Source organism: Medicago sativa, chromosome 4 (assembly GCF_051527215.1).
Source record: "Medicago sativa cultivar Bolivia chromosome 4, Bolivia_mono, whole genome shotgun sequence".
Taxonomy (NCBI): domain Eukaryota; kingdom Viridiplantae; phylum Streptophyta; class Magnoliopsida; order Fabales; family Fabaceae; genus Medicago; species Medicago sativa.
Genome location: NC_140752.1, coordinates 35149687 through 35168557, shown reverse-complemented (window position 1 = coordinate 35168557; position 18871 = coordinate 35149687). Strand labels below are relative to the sequence as shown.

At 37.2% G+C, this 18871-nt stretch overlaps 1 pseudogene; it reads left to right on the top strand.

The window, feature by feature from the left end:
• Window positions 1–18871, top strand: part of LOC146929012 (receptor-like protein 47) — a 112688-nt pseudogene that overhangs the window by 11009 nt on the left and 82808 nt on the right.

Below are 18871 nucleotides of genomic sequence, written 5' to 3'. Positions count from 1 at the left end.
AAAAAAGAGCGTCTCGATGGACTAAAGCACTCCATGCAAAAATTAGAGACACAAAAAGTTTATCCTGATAGATCGAAGACCCGCAAGGGCGATCTATGCAAAACTTAAGGATTTATGACAAAGCAACTGCATCGGGTCCGGCAAGATTCACCTGAGGCAATCCTTTTATCTCTGGTATATGGAATGAAATCAGTACTCCTAGGGGAAGTCACGATCATGTCAATGAAAATTCTCATGGAAGGCAAGTATATGTTTAAATGATGCTCCAACAAATGCGATCTGCTAAATTCGAATGTTAATGCTTTGTGCCATGGTCAATTATATCAAAAGGAGGATGGATCAAACTTTCGGCAAGAAAGTCCATCTCGGTGCTTTTCAAGAAAGAGATCTCGTGTTCAAGTATGGTCTTATATTTTCAAGCCCACTCCAGGGGCAAGTGGAGGTTGAGCTATGAAGGCCCATATGTCGTCAAGATGATTTTCTCCAGTGGTGTAATGACTCGTGCAATCATGAATGGTGTTGAACTTTCTCGCCTTGTGAATACTGATGCAGTCAAGAAATACTTTGTCAAAAATAATGAAAAGAACAGCGTGGTAGGTCGAAAACCCGAAAGGACGGCCTAGGCAAAAATGCGCTTCCCGGTGGATCAAAAACCCGAAAGGGCGATCCAGGCAAAAATTAGGGACAAAAAAATGAATATGAAAAGCTTGCTGAGATTGTACGCAACTCAGGCAAGAATGAGCGTCTCGATGAACCGAAAACCCAAAAGGGCGGTTCATGCAAAAATGAGATTGAAATGAAAAGACAAGTAACTGTATCAGTCAGTCACGACTCACTTGGGGCATCTCAGCTATCAAAGGACCCCGATTCAAAACGTCATCTATCAGAGGACTCCAGTTCGGAATACCTCTAATATAAAGTCTCTGCTATGCAAGGCGTATCAAATTCAAGACATCTCCAATGCAAAGTCTCTGTGGTTCAATGTATCTGTAAATTCAAAGCATCTCCAGTTCAACGTACATACAACTCCAAAACATCTGTGTTTCAAAGCATCTGCAATCCGGAAGTGTCTACCATTCAAGCATTCGAACAGAGGAATTCAAAGTTGCCAGTGAGAACAATGTTATTGTGTTCAATGTATCCTTTCAAATATGATTACCATCTTCCAAACTTTTTAGATCTGTGGAGCTGCGCCCTCGGCGGGTTACCACTCTTCTACATCCATTTGAGCCTGTGCCCATTTATTTGGAACTCTCATTTCTTCTACTTGCAAAATTTCTTCTATTTGTGATGCTAATACTTAAAGCAAAATTTCCAAAAAATCTTTTTCAAAAAAAAACTTTTTATGCAAACAACAAACATGCACTATCTTTGAACCTATGAACAGGTGAAACATGCATCAACATCCATCTCAACATGCAATATGTACATACAATCTCTCCAGTACAAACTGTGGTCAATGGCAAGAATGAAAAAACAGAATGAAAAATGGAAAAATGGAAAATGGTAAATTGCAAATGAAAAGCTCGCTAAGTCGAAAACCCGAAAGGGCAGCCTAGGCAAAAATGAGCACCCCGCTGGTTGACAATCTATGAAGGCAATTCAGGCAAAAATGGGGCAATGAAAAGAATTTATTCCCGGTGAATCGAAAACCCGAAAGGGCGGTTCAGGCAAAAATGGGATTGAAAAATGAAAGAATGAAAAATGAAAATGAAAGCATTGACCACAGGTGCGACATTCAAAGTCTATCCAATGCTGGTTCTGGAGAACTGGCGACCTCTGCCAAAGCCTTGTCTAAAGGACTTCCATGTGAAACATCCAATGTATATCCATTACTAATTCCTGAGAAATGGCGACTTCTGCCCGAGTTTGTTCGAAGGATTTTCAGGGGCAATTTTCAAAGTTTATCCAGCTTGCGACTTCTACCAAGGTTTTGATCAAATGGCTTCCCCCCCAAGAAGCATGTACTATTGCAAGTATGATATGATCAGGTTCTCTCAGTTATGGTTTTGATACGTCTTTCAACGACGTCATCCCCTTTGAAGATAGCCGAGTGTGTATGTTGTAGCTCAAGTCACTACGTGCCCAATCTTCCAATGTTTTGTCTATCTCTGTGAAACTTTCTTGTCAAATTGTAAACCAATCATGCATTTCCGAGCATTCATACATGCATAAGCATGCATTTTACGTGCTCATACATTCAACGATGTTGTTATACCATACATACATGTTGCATTTCCAATCTCAACTTTCAATTTAACCCAATTTCAACTGTCAATTCAACTCAATCTCAAACTTTCAAATTCAACTCAATCCCCAGGTTCAATTCAATTCAATTTCAACTCCCAATTCAATTCAATTCCAACTCTCAAATCAAATATCAATGTCTATGTCTATGTCTATGTCTGTGTCTCTGTTAAACTCTCTATTCAATACCATGTCAACGCATTTGTTTCTGATTACTTTCGACTTTCAATACCTCTTTCAATGTCAACTTTCAATTCAATTCAAATCAATGTCAATTCACTCTCAATTTGCTTTTGGGCCAACAAAAATGGTCATGTCTATTTTCAAATCAAATCAATGTCAACTTACTCTCAATTTGTATCTTTCCAAATCAAACTTCCAATTTGTATCTTGTTATTGGTCAAGTGGCTAGTTCGATCCAAAGAACAGCTTGTACCTGCTTATATGCCTATACTTCCGGAAAAACGACAAGTTCGATCCAAAGAGCAGTTTGTACGTTGCTTATGTTTTGTTATCGGTCAAATGACAAGTTCGATCCAAAGAACAGTTTGCACCAACCTGCATGTTGTGATACTGATCAAGCCGCAAGTTCGATCCAAAGAACAGCTTGTATCAGTCTTTTGTCTATATTTCTAGGTCAAACTGCAAGTTGGATCCAAAGAACAGTTTGTACCTGCCTATCTGTTTGTATCATCAATCAAGTGGCAAGTTCGATCCAAAGAATAGCTTGTATCTATCCTTTTGTCTATATCTCCGGTCAAACAGCAAGTTCGATCCAAAGAACAGTTTGTACCTGCCTATCTGTTTGAATCTTCAATCAAGCGACAAGTTCGATCCAAAGAACAGCTTGTATCAACCTTTTGTCTATGTCTCCAGGTCAAACGGCCAGTTCGATCCAAAGAACAGTTTGTACCTGTCTATCTGTTTGTATCATCAATCAAGCGGCAAGTTCGATCCAAAGAACAGCTTGTATCTGCCTATATGTCTATATTTCCGGTCAAGTAGCAAGTTCGATCCAAAGAACAGCTTGTACCTGTCTTGTACTTCTATTCCCGGTCAAGTAGCAAGTTCGATCCAAAGAACAGCTTGTACCTATCTTGTATTTCTATTCCCAATCAAGCAGCAAGTTCGATCCAAAGAACAGCTTGTATCAGCCTTTTGTCTATATCTCTTGGTCAAGTAGCAGGTTCGATCCAAAGAACAGCTTGTACCCATCTCTTGTTTGTATCTCTTGGTCAAGTGGCAAGTTCGATCCAAAGAACAACTTGTACCTGCCTATCTGTTTGTGTTTTCAATCAAGTAGCAAGTTCGATCCAAAGAACAGCCTGTATCTACCTGTCTTTTGTTTGTATTCCCGGTCAAGTAGCAAGTTCGATCCAAAGAACAGCTTGTACCTGTCTATTTGTTGCCCGTTCATTCTACCTTGATGTCTATAAATCCCTTGGTGGTGTGACACAGCCCGTAGATTCCGGTTCGATTGTCTTGCATTCATAATTGAAAATGTTGCATGGCATTCATAGTGTTTGAAAATGTGAAAGCATATTTTTAGGTCCAAAATAGCGTCATGTCTGATATTTAAGTATCTTCGTCTCGTCAAACAAAGACTTTGTCTTGTGATTCTCCGGACGAAGAAACTTAAATAGGGGCAGCTGTTATACCCTGATTTTGGACCTAAAAATACTGACTCAATTCTTCTTTTCTTGCATGTTAAAACCATCCAAAGGGTTTTTCTTGCATTTTAAGTCATTTGATTTGTCTCTGATCAATTGCATCTTTCTCTGCATCTTATTTCAATGTTATTTGCAAAATTCATGAAAAAGGGTATTTTAGTCATTTCCTGCATTCAAATTCATTTTAGTCCTTGAAAATTGTTTGTGTCTTCTCATTTGATTTGTATAAGTCCTTGTTTAATTCCATGTCAAAACCCATTTCAAAAATCGCATTTAAAGTCATTTTGAGTCAATTTAGCCCCTAGGGGCATTTTGGTCATTTCCCATGTTAAAATTTCTTTCAATCCTTGAGAAATTGTCCCTGGGTCATTTCAATTGGTTTGAATGAGTTTTTGTTTAATGCCATGTCAAAATCCATTTCAAAAATTGCATTTGGAGTCATTTTGAGTCAGTTTAGCCCCTAGGGGCATTTTAGTCATTTCCAGTGTTAAAACTCTGTTTAATCTCTAAAAATTGTCTCTGAGTCTTTTAATTTGCTTGTATAAATTCTTGCTTTAATTCCCTGTTAAAAAACCATTTTAAAATTGCATCGGAGTCATTTTGAGTCATTTTAGTCCCTAGGGGCATTTTGGTCATTTCACACAAAATTTTGACGGAGAGAGGTTACTTTAAAGTACCTCATTTAGTAGTCGATTCATTTTAGTCCGTTTTGTTATTTTTAATCGTTTCGCTTTACGTTAATTTTCAAATTACTTTTTAAATACAACTTTAGTTAATTTTTGCATTTTAGTCCTGAAGTTATTAAAATTGCATTTTAATTCATTTTTTGTCGAAGAAGTTAGTTACGCCACATGTCCTACTCCCATTGGTCCATCATTCCCACATCACCTATATAATAGGTCCCATTGGTCAAAGTCAAGGAATTAATCATTTTTTTTTCTCACTGATCATTTTTTTACACAAAAAAATCACAAAAATCATTTTTTTTCTTTTCCCTCTTCTCTCTCTAACCGCCCTCTTCTCTTCTTCTACCACCACAACAAACTTCTCCAACCACCACAATCTCCACCATAACAAACTCCTTCTCTTCTTCCACCACCCTAACAAACTCCCTCAACCTCTATCACCACCACAACTACCTCTTCTAACCACCTCCATCTTCAACACTTTCTCTCTTCTAACTACCTTCCTCCATAACCAAAAACCTTCAAAGCCTCCATAACCAAAAAACCTCCATAACCAAAAGCTTGAATCCTTCATAATCAAACTTTCATTCACTGAATTCGCACAACACCACAATCAAAAATCAAATCCACCGCGAGCAAGCTTTTGATCATCGAACCGAAACAGAGAAACGAACGGAGGATTCGTTCATTTTTTTTTCAACATCCGAATTGGAATCAAAGAGGAACAGAGAAAGGGAAGGAAATAAAACAAGTTGCTGAAGCACTACTTGAAGCTTTCCTCCTCGTTTTCTTCTTCTCCGAAATCAACAGAGGTATACTCGTTTAAGTCTTCTCTCGTAGCTTCTTGAATTGCAAATTTCCGTGATTGATTTCGTAGATCTAGAATTATTGAGTGTTGTTTTTCGAAATCTAAATGCGAATTTGAAACAAGAACAAAGAGAGGAATATTTTGGTATAAAAAGTTTTCAAATCGGAGCTCGCCGGAATCCGGAGGTGTCGCCGGAGTTATGAATTTTCCGGCGAACCTTTGAAGATTCCGGCGAACTCTATGAATTTTCCGGCGAGGCTTTGTGAGGAAGATGAAGTTTCATGAGAAGGAGGGAGAAAACGTTTCATGAAGTTGAGAGAAGAGAGAGGAAATTTTGGTGTTGTGTTTGTTTGTCACGTGAAAGGCTTCTTTAGTTACTACTCTTTGTGTTGTTTTATCCTGTGCATGCCTGTCCATATTAAGCTATTATGTGTGTGCTTCTTGTGATTTCTGATCTTGATCATGTGGTTATGATGAATCTTGCCTGAGCCCAAACTATTTTGCTAAGCCCATGCTGTTTCTGTTTGACTGTTTGCTACGCACACACCCCCTTCCTGCGTGTTTGTGTTAATTTTGCTGTTTGCACCCCTATGTGTCCAAAAACTTTGCAAAAAAATTCCAAATAACTTTCTATTAATTTTCTTGTGTTTTTTGTTGAATCTTGATGCTGTTTGCATGTTGAATATTGCTTAGAGGTGTAGGAAAAATATTTTGCGTTCTTGCTAATTCAATACTTTGATTCTTGTTAAAACTTTGTTAAAAACTCTTAAGTGTTGGTACACTTTTTCTTGTAGTAATTTTGGCACTTGAAGCCTATCATTTAAGATGTGGTTTCATGCCAAAGTTCACCTCAAGATTATGTGTAACCTTTCCTTACTTGTAGCTCACTTTTTTAACATTTTTTGTGAAATTGTGATGTGATTTTGAGCTTGGATTTTGATACATAATTGTAGTCTTGAACATGTAATTTTTTGGAGTGATTTTGTCCTTTATTTTTGGTGAATACTTGCTGTTTTGTTTGTGTGAATTTGGTGGATTCTTTATGTTGTGAATACTATGAAATAAGCTTGAGAAATAAAAGTGCATAAAGAACTTGAAAATCTTGTAAACTTTGGCATAGTTAAATCCTTAGATTCTCATGTTGATTTTCTCGAAACAAGTCATCCAAAACTTCTCCAATATTATGAGAATCTAGGCTTCAATCTAGTCTTAGTTTTGCATTAAGTTTCAAGTTCTTTTATCACTTTTTGTCAAGCTTGATTGGTTTACTTTTCTTGCAAGTTACAATAGCTTTACTATGCATTTTGATACTAGTTTCTATATCATTTGTGCTACTAACCCCTTTTGTTTCATGTCTCATTTCCATAGCATCTCACATCATATTTTCATCTCTTATTTCTTGCACTTTAATTTCTTGCACTTTAATTCATGCAAAGGTTAGAATGTAAAACTTAGGGGTTTTGTAATATTTTTCTTATGCTTTTAAATTCTTACAAGACCATAGCATGTATCTAGGCCAATGATGTAAAGGACAATGGACTCTAATGATGTACACCGACACAAGCACCGACACATGCACACACACATCACATGGTTACTTTAGATGTATGCTTAGGGAATGTATGTTTAGATGTATGCTTAGGAGTCGCGATACTTAGAAAAATTCTTTTTTCCAAAAAAATATGAACAATATCACTCAAATCATTTTCTAAATAAACTTTGGGATCAAAATCCCATTGATTTTCCTTTTATTTTCTTAAACAAAAATCTTAACAAATTCTTAATCATACTTAGACTTTTTTGCAAAATAACTAATTCAACCTCACAATTTCACAATCTTATGTCCTTGAGGCCTCTCTCTCTCTCATTCTTCAAAATTCCAATTTTCAAACTTAAAATCAACCAACAAAAACAAAAACATTTTTGGAAGAGAACTACGGTGGATTTGATCCCTTAAACGGGTACGTAGGCAAGGAATCAAAATTCCTTCAATTCAAATAAAATTAAAATTCAAACATCTTCTTCTCCCTCTAATTCTTGACTTAGTAAACTCTTAGGTGTAAATATCATTTTCCAAATAGCATTTAAAAATAAAGCGCGCGCGTAGAAAGTAAAGACGGTTCCTATAGGTTACTATAGTCGTTATGGGTGCCTAACACCTTCCCGTAGCGAAAACAACTCCCGGACCTCGATTCTCAAGGGTTTTGCTTATTTTTTCCCTTCCCGAGAAAAAAATGAGATATCACCGGTTAAAAGGTTCAAACGTAATCAATGTTTGACACCCGAAAACCAAGATAAAACAGGGGGTAATTTTGTAATTCTGCTGAGGATTATTTTAGTGCTTAGTGAGAGTTGTTATTACCGGTAGTTGACCTTTGTTATTACATTTTACCGTTAAGTGAGTAGTAACATTTTGGGTTAGAATAGAAATGGGTTAGGCCCATTAAGGATTGTTAGTTGAGCCCAATTAAGTAAAGTCTATTTAAACACTAGTGTTAGTAGAGGAATAGGGTTTTACCAACATTTTAACATTTGGGAAGAGATAGAGACAAGAGAAGAGAAAGGGTTTGGAGGAGGAAAGCTAGAGAGAGCTAAAGGGAGGAAGAATTCAAGGGGATTGGAGCTAAAGTGAAGCCTTAGCTTGAGTTTGTGGAGAATTAAGGTAAGGGGGTTAGTCTTTGGTCATAATCACTTAGTTGTAGCTTCTACCCTAATTCTTTACATAAGTGCTTATTTGAATAATTGATTATTTGTGAAATTAATTGTGAAATTCGTGTTTATGTTGTGAAGCAATGTTTGGGTATGTAAATTGAATGTTAATTGAGTTGTTGATGATGAAATTGCAAGCTTAAATCATGTACATATGTATGCTTTGTATTTTACCCAAAAATTGATGATATGAGATGTTGTTGTTGATGAATTGTGATGAATTCATGATTGGTTGTTGTTGTTGTTGATGTTGTGAGGTGTTGTCGTTGATGTTAGAAACCTTGGGTAATCATAATCTTTAATTTTGTTATGAATTTGTGTTGTTCTTGAAGTTTTCATAAAAATGGGTCAAATGATGATTTTTGTTGTAAGGATGTTTTGGTGCAAGTTTTACATGATTTTGAGTGTCTTTTCATGTTTGGAAATGTTTAAACAAACTTTGGGATCAAATTTGAGCTTTGGGAAGTCAAAATTGGGGTTTTGGGGTGAAAATGGCTCTTTTTCCCGAAACTACTGTCACAACTCGCCACCGCACTCGCAATGGCGAGTTGGATGCGAGCAGCAGGGCTTCCTGGAAGCTTACTCGCCATTGAAGGTAAAGTTACTCGCAATTGCGAGTTGCACAGGACAGTACCCCCTGTTTCGCGTTCTTGCATCTTTTTCCCTCGTTTCTGTTTTGAATTGGTTTTCGGTGTAAACATGAAAGTTGTAGATAATTTTGTCAGCTTTCCAGAGGCTTTGATTTGACTTTAAAATGATTTTTGGTTTGTGAGTTATAAGGAAAATACTCCAAGGAGGTCTTAGGGAAATTTTACGAAAATTCCGCATAACTATTTCTAAGTCAACCCAAACTTTATGGAATGTTTCTTAACTTCAAATTTATGTTCTCTAAGTTCAATTAAGGTGTTTAATGGTATTTAAACTATGGCGTGATGGATCTAACTTGTTTTGATTCGAAAATAGAAATTTCTTGAAAAGTGATAAAGAGAGACGAACTTTGTGATTTTCATGATTTCGTCGCATTTGGCCGGTGAAACGCAATTGTATCCTCTACTGTACTTATGTGTAGCCTAGAGGTATACTTAGTTGAGGCATTGAATCTTGTTTACTTGGTTTTGGTTTAATTGCTTCAATTATTTTAAAATGGTGAAACTAGAGACGAACTTGTCGAAAATAATCTTGAAGTCCAATTACTTGGCAAATCTTTTGTGGATAGTTTGATACAATTATATGAAGATGTGTGAATGGTTGTTAGGTGTTGAATATGATGGTTATCATAATGTGTTGTATTTTCTCCTTTATTTGAATTGCGAGAAATTATATGAAGTTGTTGAGTTGTAATGATGTTGTTAATGTGGATTACTTGCATATATGTTAACTGATGGTGATATTATTGGTAAATGCATATATGCTAAATCATTATGATGAACTATGTTGTTGAATCATTATATGAAAATGACGTTGATTGTTGGTGGTGAGTTTATACATGCTAGTTTTGATGTGATTGGTGATGAATGCGTGTATATACATATAGCCGTTGATTATAGCCGTTAAATTGTTGTGAACATATGCATTGTGGATTGAGTCATATGTCCATGCATCATATGTCGTTTCGGATGTTATATCCATATTGTCGTTGACCGGATACTTGTATCCATATTGCCGTTGATTATAGCCGTTGATAATGATGTTTTTGTTGCATCATAAGGTGACGACCTTGGAGGAGTTTGGTACCACATGCATCTAGAAGAGTCTAGAACATTGCATGCATTTGATTAATTGATGAGTCGTGTCATATTTGAATATGTGACTTGGTGAATTTGTGCATTGGTGAAATTGTTGAATGTTGCGATTATGTGGATTGGTGTATTCGTGTCATATTTGAAATGATGGATTGTACTTGTTGAGTTAAGCATGCTAGATGAGTAATGAGGTGAGTATTATTTTCATTGACTGATGTTGATAAATGATGAGCTTGTGCTGATGTCTTGATTAGAGATTGAATATGTTTGTTATGCTATGATAGCTTGAGGTGCAAGTAATGGGGGATATTAATCATGTGATGCTAGTATTCTTGGAGGGATGGTTATGTATATGTGATATGTATGAACCCTTGAATGCTATGTTTTTATATGTTGATTATGATTAATGTAATGGTTACCCCCAGTGGTTTCGACCGCCTACCTGTCTGTATGGATGGGTAGACGTTGTGCAGGATTAGTCGCTTGGTGAGTTGCTTGGTGGATGTTTGGATAGCGGGAGCTAGCTTCCGTTATCATTTTGGCGTAGTAGTCTAGGGCTCTGATTAGGTTGAGTCGGTGTCCTAGTCTTGTTAGATTATTTTATTTTGAGGTGTACTCATTGTTGAGATTTGGAAAATTTTATGGTGATGTTATTTGACCATGGCATATATATTTTTTGGGGATGTATGAATTATATTCCGCTGTGACTGTCGAAATATTATTATATATGCATGCTGGGTGTTGTTTAGATGAGACGTAGCGTCTATTTCTTGAATATTTGTTAGATTCGCGTGTTTTATCTCTTTAATAGAAATAAGGCGTTACAAGTTGGTATCAGAGCCGTGGTCGGTCTTGTCCAGACCAAAACCCGTTGAATTCCCTGTTGTATGTGAATGGTATTGAGTTACCTTCGGTACTTGTTGTGTTTTTCCGTTCTTTTAGGTGGGTTTGAGCGTAGTGGGGGAGTAGCAGGTTGCTTCAGGTTTGTTGGGTCTGGCAAGGGAAGGTATTTTTGGCTGCAGAGGCTCAGTTGGTGGTGGTTTGTATTACGTGTCCTATTGATTTTGGATTTTGTTTGCTTCCTTGAAGGAAAGTAGTGAGAAAGGAGTTGGTGAATTGCCGGTAGTGCAAGAGTTTCCAGAAGTTTTTCCGGACGACATTACCGAGTTACCACCAGAGAGGGAGGTTGAGTTTGCAATTGATTTGGTACCAGGAACGAGTCCTATTTCGATTGCGCCGTATCGGATGTCTGCATCAGAGTTGGGTGAATTGAAGAAGCAGTTGGAAGAGTTGCTCGAGAAGCAGTTTATCAGGCCGAGTGTTTCTCCGTGCGGTGCTCCTATATTGTTAGTTAAGAAGAAAGATGGAAGCATGAGGTTGTGCGTGGATTATCGGCAGTTGAATAAGGTGACGATTAAGAATCGGTATCCGCTTCCGAGGATTGATGATTTGATGGATCAGTTGGTTGGTGCAGAAGTGTTCCGCAAGATTGATTTGAGATCAGGATATCATTAGATTAGAGTGAAGGCAGAAGATATATCCAAAACTGCGTTCGAACGAGGTATGGACACTATGAGTATTCTGTGATGCCATTTGGAGTGTCTAATGCGCCAGGTGTTTTCATGGAATATATGAACAGAATATTTCATCCTTTTCTGGACCGTTTTGTGGTAGTGTTTATAGATGATATTTTGGTGTATTCAAAGTCTGAAGAAGAGCATGCAAAACACTTGAGGATTGTGTTAGGTGTCTTGAAGGAGAAGAAGTTGTTTGCTAAGTTGTCGAAGTGTGAGTTTTGGTTGCGGGAATTGAGTTTCCTTGGTCATGTGATTTCTAAAGGTGGTATTGACGTGGATCCGTCGAAGGTTGATGCAGTGTTGCAGTGGGAATCGCCTAAGTCTGTTTTTGAAGTTAGAAGCTTTCTTGGTTTGGCAGGTTATTATCGGAGATTCATTGATGGATTCTCTAAGTTGGCGTTGCCATTGACGCAGTTGACTCGGAAAGGACAAACTTATGTTTGGGATGCTAAGTGTGAGAAGAGTTTCCAAGAGTTGAAGAAGAGGTTGACTTCAGCTCCAATGTTGATTTTGCCAAATCCAAAGGAATCGTTTGTTGTGTATTGTGATGCTTCTAAGATGGGTCTTGGTGGTGTGATTATGCAGAATCGTCAGGTTGTGGCTTATGCTTCGAGGCAGTTGAAAGTACATGAGAAGAATTATCCGACTCATGATTTGGAATTGGCGGTCGTTGTGTATGTGTTGAAGATTTGGAGGCATTATTTGTATGGTTCTAAGTTTGAGGTGTTCAGTGATCACAAGAGTTTGAAGTACTTGTTTGACCAGAAGGAGTTGAATATGAGGCAGAGGAGATGGTTGGAGTATCTTAAGGATTTCGATTTCCAGTTGAGTTACCATCCTGGAAGGGCGAATGTTGTTGCTGATGCTTTGAGTAGGAAGTTGTTGCATATGTCTGCTTTGATGGTTAAAGAGTTAGAGTTGATTGAGCAGTTTCGAGACTTGAGTTTGGTTAGTGAGTTGACACTGGATGGTGTGAGGTTGGGAATGTTGAAGCTGACGAGTAATATTCTGGAAGAGATTAAGAATGGTCAGAAGGAAGATTTGGGACTTGTCGATCGTGTGGTGTTGGTTAACCAAGGTAAAGGTGGAGACTTCAGATTGGGTGAGAACGGTGTTTTGATGTTTCGTGATCGTGTTTGTGTACCAGATGTTCTTGAGCTTAAGAGGCTGATTTTGGATGAAGGTCACAGTAGTAGTTTGAGTATTCATCCAGGAGCAACTAAGATGTATCAGGATTTGAAGAGGTTGTTTTGGTGGCCTGAAATGAAGAAAGAGATTGCGGAATTTGTTCTACGCTTGTTTGGTTTGTTAGAAGTCTAAGATTGAACATCAAAGACCGTCAGGTTTGATGCAACTGTTGTTTGTGCCAGAGTGGAAGTGGGACAGTATTTCTAGGACTTTGTTGGAGCTTTTCCGAAGACCGCGAAGGGTTTTGATTCGATTTGGGTGATTGTTGATCGGTTGACGAAGTCGGTACATTTTGTTCCTATCAAGACCGGTATGTCTGTGGCGAAGTTGGCTGAGATCTACATTGAACAGATTGTTAGATTGCATGGTATTCCTTCTAGTATTGTGTCGGATCGCGATCCGAGGTTTACTTCTAAGTTTTGGGAGAGTTTGCAAGTTGCTTTGGGAACTAAGTCGAGATTGAGTTATGCTTATCATCCCCAGACTGATGGTCCGACGGAGAGGACTATTCAGAGTTTGGAAGATTTGTTGAGAGCTTGTGTGTTGGAACAAGGTGTCAGTTGGGTCGAATGTTTACAGTTGATTGAGTTTACTTACAACAACAGTTTTCATTCTAGTATCGGAATAGCGCCGTTTGAAGCTTTGTATGGTCGGAGGTGTAGGACACCGTTGTGTTGGTATGAGTCAGGTGAAAGTGCTTTGTTAGGACCGGAGGTTGTGTAAGAGACTACGGAAAAGGTTAAGATGATCCAAGAAAAGATGAGAGCGTCTCAGGGTAGGCAGAAGAGTTATCATGATAAGAGGAGGAAGGACATTGAGTTTCAGGTTGGTGATCGTGTATTTTTGAGAGTGAATGCTGTAACCGGTGTTGGTCGTGCTTTGAAGTGTCGGAAGTTGACTCCTCGTTTTGTTGGATCGTTTGAGATTATTGAGAAGGTTGGGGTTGTAGCGTATCGGATTGCGTTACCATCATCTTTGTCGAATCTTCATGATGTGTTTCATGTGTCACAGTTGCGGAAGTATGTGTATGATGCGTCTCATGTGATTCAAGTGGATGATTTGGAAGTAAGGGATAATTTGACCGTTGAGACTTGGCCAGTGAGGATTGAGGATCGGGAGGTGAAGCGTTTGCGTGGCAAGGAGATCGTTTTGGTCAAAGTGATTTGGGTTGGACCAACTGGTGAGAGTTCCACTTGGGAATCGGAGAGTAGGATGTGGGTTGCGTATCCAGAGTTGTTTCCTTCAGGTAATTTTCGAGGGCGAAAATTCTTTTTAGTGGGGGAGAGTTGTAACAGCCCGATTTTTCTCTATATTTATTTTATTATTTATTTATGTGTGTTATATGTGCTCTTATGTGATTAATTGCCTCTGTGTGTTTTTTTTGGTTGGGAATTGTAGTGTTCAGTGTAGAAGGGTATTTTAGTCATTTTGAGAGTGGGGGTAATTTTGTAATTCTGTTGAGGATTATTTCAGTGCTTAGTGAGAGTTGTTATTTTACTAAATTACTAGAGAGAGTGTAGTAATTATTTTATTACCGGTAGTTGACCGTTGTTATTACATTTTACCGTTAAGTGAGTAGTAACATTTTGGGTTAGAATAGAAATGGGCTAGGCCCATTAAGGATTGTTAGTTGAGCCCAATTAAGTAAAGCCTATTTAAACACTAGTGTTAGTAGAGGAATAGGGTTTTACCAACATTTTAACATTTGGGAAGAGATAGAGACAAGAGAAGAGAAAGGGTTTGGAGGAGGAAAGCTAGAGAGAGCTAAAGGGAGGAAGAATTCAAGGGGATTGGAGCTAAAGTGAAGCCTTAGCTTGAGTTTGTGGAGAATTAAGGTAAGGGGGTTAGTCTTTGGTCATAATCACTTAGTTGTAGCTTCTACCCTAATTCTTTACATAAGTGCTTATTTGAATAATTGATTATTTGTGAAATTAATTGTGAAATTCGTGTTTATGTTGTGATGCAATGTTTGGGTATGTAAATTGAATGTTAATTGAGTTGTTGATGATGAAATTGCAAGCTTAAATCATGTACATATGTATGCTTTGTATTTTACCCAAAAATTGATTATATGAGATGTTATTGTTGATGAATTGTGATAAATTCATGATTGGTTGTTGTTGTTGATGTTGTGAGGTGTTGTTGTTGATGTTAGAAACCTTGGTTAATCATAATCTTTAATGTTGTTATGAATTTGTGTTGTTCTTGAAGTTTTCATAAAATGGGTCAAATGATGATTTTTGTTGTAAGGATGTTTTGGTGCAAGTTTTACATGATTTTGAGTGTCTTTTCATGTTTGGAAATGTTTAAACAAACTTTGGGATCAAATTTGAGCTTTGGGAAGTCAAAATTGGGGTTTTCGGGTGAAAATGGCTCTTTTTCCCGAAACTACTATCACAACTCGCCACCGCACTCGCAATGGCGAGTTGGATGCGAGCAGCAGGGCTTCCTGGAGCTTACTCGCCATTGCAAGTAAAGCTACTCGCAATTGCGAGTTGCACAGGACAGTACCCCCTGTTTCGCGTTCTTGCATCTTTTTCCCTCGTTTCTGTTTTGAATTGGTTTTCGGTGTAAACATGAAAGTTGTAGATAATTTTGTTAGTTTTCCAGAGGCTTTGGTTTGACTTGAAAATGATTTTTGGTTTGTGAGTTATAAGGAAAATACTCCAAGGAGGTCTTAGGGAAATTTTACGAAAATTCCGCATAACTATTTCTAAGTCAACCCAAACTTTATGGAATGTTTCTTAACTTCACATTTATGTTCTCTAAGTTCAATTAAGGTGTTTAATGGTATTTAAACTATGGCGTGATGGATCTAACTTGTTTTGATTCGAAAATGGAAATTTCTTGAAAAGTGATAAAGAGAGACGAACTTTGTGATTTTCATGATTTCGTCGCATTTGGCCGGTGAAACGCAATTGTATCCTCTACTCGACTTATGTATAGCCTAGAGGTATACTTAGTTGAGGCATTGAATCTTGTTTACTTGGTTTTGGTTTAATTGCTTCAATTATTTTAAAATGGTGAAACTAGAGACGAACTTGTCGAAAATAATCTTGAAGTCCAATTACTTGGCAAATCTTTTGTGGATAGTTTGATACAATTATATGAAGATGTGTGAATGGTTGTTAGGTGTTGAATATGATGGTTATCATAATGTGATGTATTTTCTCCTTTATTTGAATTGCGAGAAATTATATGAAGTTGTTGAGTTGTAATGATGTTGTTAATGTGGATTACTTGCATATATGTTAATTGATGGTGATATTATTGGTAAATGCATATATGCTAAATCATTATGATGAACTATGTTGTTGAATCATTATATGAAAATGACGTTGATTGTTGGTGGTGAGTTTATACATGCTAGTTTTGATGTGATTGGTGATGAATGCGTGTATATACATATAGCCGTTGATTATAGCCGTTAAATTGTTGTGAACATATGCATTGTGGATTGAGTCATATGTTCATGCATCATATGTCGTGTCGGATGTTATATCCATAGTGCCGTTGACCGGATACTTGTATCCATATTGCCGTTGATTATAGCCGTTGATAATGATGTTTTTGTTGCATCATAAGGTGACGACCTTGGAGGAGTTTGGTACCACATGCATCTAGAAGAGTCTAGAACATTGCATGCATTTGATTAGTTGATGAGTCGTGTCATATTTGAATATGTGACTTGGTGAATTTGTGCATTGGTGAAATTGTTGAATGTTGCGATTATGTGGATTAGTGTATATGTACATTGGTGGATTTGTTGACGGTTGTGAATAATTGAATTATGCTCTAACTGCATGTATTACTTGTTTGTGCTTATACACTTGGTGAATCAATTGAAGATAATTATTTGATATTAATGATGATGTGAGATTTGTATATGTATATATGTATATGATGTGGTGATTTTCTTTGATGATGATGATTGCTTGCTTATAACTTTGAAATGATGGATTGTACTTGTTGAGTTAAGCATGCTAGATGAGTAATGAGGTGAGTATTATTTTCATTGACTGATGTTGATAAATGATGAGCTTGTGTCGATGTCTTGATTAGAGATTGAATATGTTTGTTATGCTATGATAGCTTGAGGTGCAAGTAATGGGGGATATTAATCATGTGATGCTAGTATTCTATGAGGGATGGTTATGTATATGTGATATGTATGAATCCTTGAATGCTATGTTTTTATATGTTGATTATGATTAATGTAATGCTTACCCCCAGTGGTTTCGACCGCCTACCTGTCTGTATGGATGGGTAGACGTTGTGCAGGATTAGTCGCTTGGTGAGTTGCTTGGTGGATGTTTGGATAGCGGGAGCTAGCCTCTGTTATCATTTTGGCGTAGTAGTCTAGGGCTCTGATTAGGTTGAGTCGGTGTCCTAGTCTTGTTAGATTATTTTATTTTGAGGTGTACTCATTGTTGAGATTTGGAGAATTTTATGTTGATGTTATTTGACCATGGCATATATATTTTTTGGGGATGTATGAATTATATTCCGCTGTGACTGTTGAAATATTATTATATATGCATGCTGGTTGTTTAGATGAGACGTTGCGTCTATTTCTTGAATATTTGTTATATTCGCGTGTTTTATCGCTTTAATAGAAATAGGGCGTTACAATTTTCTTTTAGTTTTTCGCCAGATAGGTCGGTTTTCTGGTGGTTTTTATTTTTTCGCAGTTTTAGTTTTACCCCATTGTAAATGTAATAAGAATTATATTAATAAAATGATATTTTATATTTATTATTTATGTTTCTTTATATTTGTTCATTGTTGCATTTATTTTACGATTGCGTATTGAATTAATAAATTCAAATAAATTAAATTAGAATAAAAATTGCGATAGCGTGAATTCGAATAAAAATTGCGACAGCGTGAATTCAAATAAAAATTGTGAGAGCGTGAATTTGAATATAAATTGCGATAGCGTGAATTTGAAAAAAAATTGCGATAGCGTGAATTCCAATAAAAATTGTGACAGCGTGAATTCAAATACAAATTGAGATAGCATGAATTTGAATAAAAGTTGTGATAGCGTGATTTTGAATAAAAATTGCGATAGCGTGAATTTGAATAAAAATTTGAATTAAGGTTTCGTTATATTACATAAACGACATGTATGTCAACAATTGCATTACATTACATGGACCTTACAACTGCATCAATTATCTTACCACTGAATGGAGAAAATTCAAACTTGCTAAGCAGCAGGACTCCAGCATACGATCAGCATCTTGAATGATGGTATTCAAGTGCCAACGAAATGAGGTCCATTCCTTGACACTTGAATACCATCGTTCAAGATGCTCATCGAATGTTGGAGTCATGCCGATTAACAAGTTTAAATTGGCCCATCCAGTGTAAGACAATTGTTGCAGTTGGAATGTGAATTCCAACTACAACAATTGTCTTACCTCTGAAATGGGGTAAGTTCAAACTAGCCAAACAACAAGACTCAAGCATTTCCCTCGACATTCATGCTTTCCTTTGAAAAGAATAAATTCTTGTTAGGCTTGATTTAGATGAAGGTATTCAAGTGCCACCGAAATGAGGTCCATTCCTTGACACTTAATACCTTCATCTAAACCAGCCTAACAAGAATTTAATCTTTTCAAAGGAATAACATGAATGCCGAGCGAAATGCTTGAGTCCTCGCTGTTTGGCAAGTTTGAATTACCCCATTTCAGAGGTAAGACAATTGTTGTCGTTGGAATGCACCTTACCCTAACTAATGACGATCTTCTGGCGGAATCAAGTTGTTGATGATATCTTCAATTGATCTCAGCAGCGTCACCTGCATATCGATCCACTAGAACTTGGTGTGCACCCAAAACATGCTCGTCACGTTTTTGTCGTTCTTTAACTCCACCCAAGTGAATGATACCCTCCCCTCGTCAAGCTTTGGATGTTTATACCGAACGTTTTGCACCCTCCTTGTGTCTCTGGGGTTGAGTGCTTGGTTGAATTCATTCAAATGATCCTTGAGCCCTCTTAACGTTACATCAAGGCACCGAACCTTCAACCTCTGAGGTTCTCCGCCGTTGAATTGTGCATGAACGTCGATCCACCTGGTCATTGCTTCAAATCTACACAATTACAAATTAAACACAATCAATGAAAAACTCATTCAAACATTTCATCAAACACTTGGAGTGCAAATTATACATAAACCCTAAAAATGATAACTACAACATAAACATGCAAAGATCTAAATAATTAAGCAATATTACTC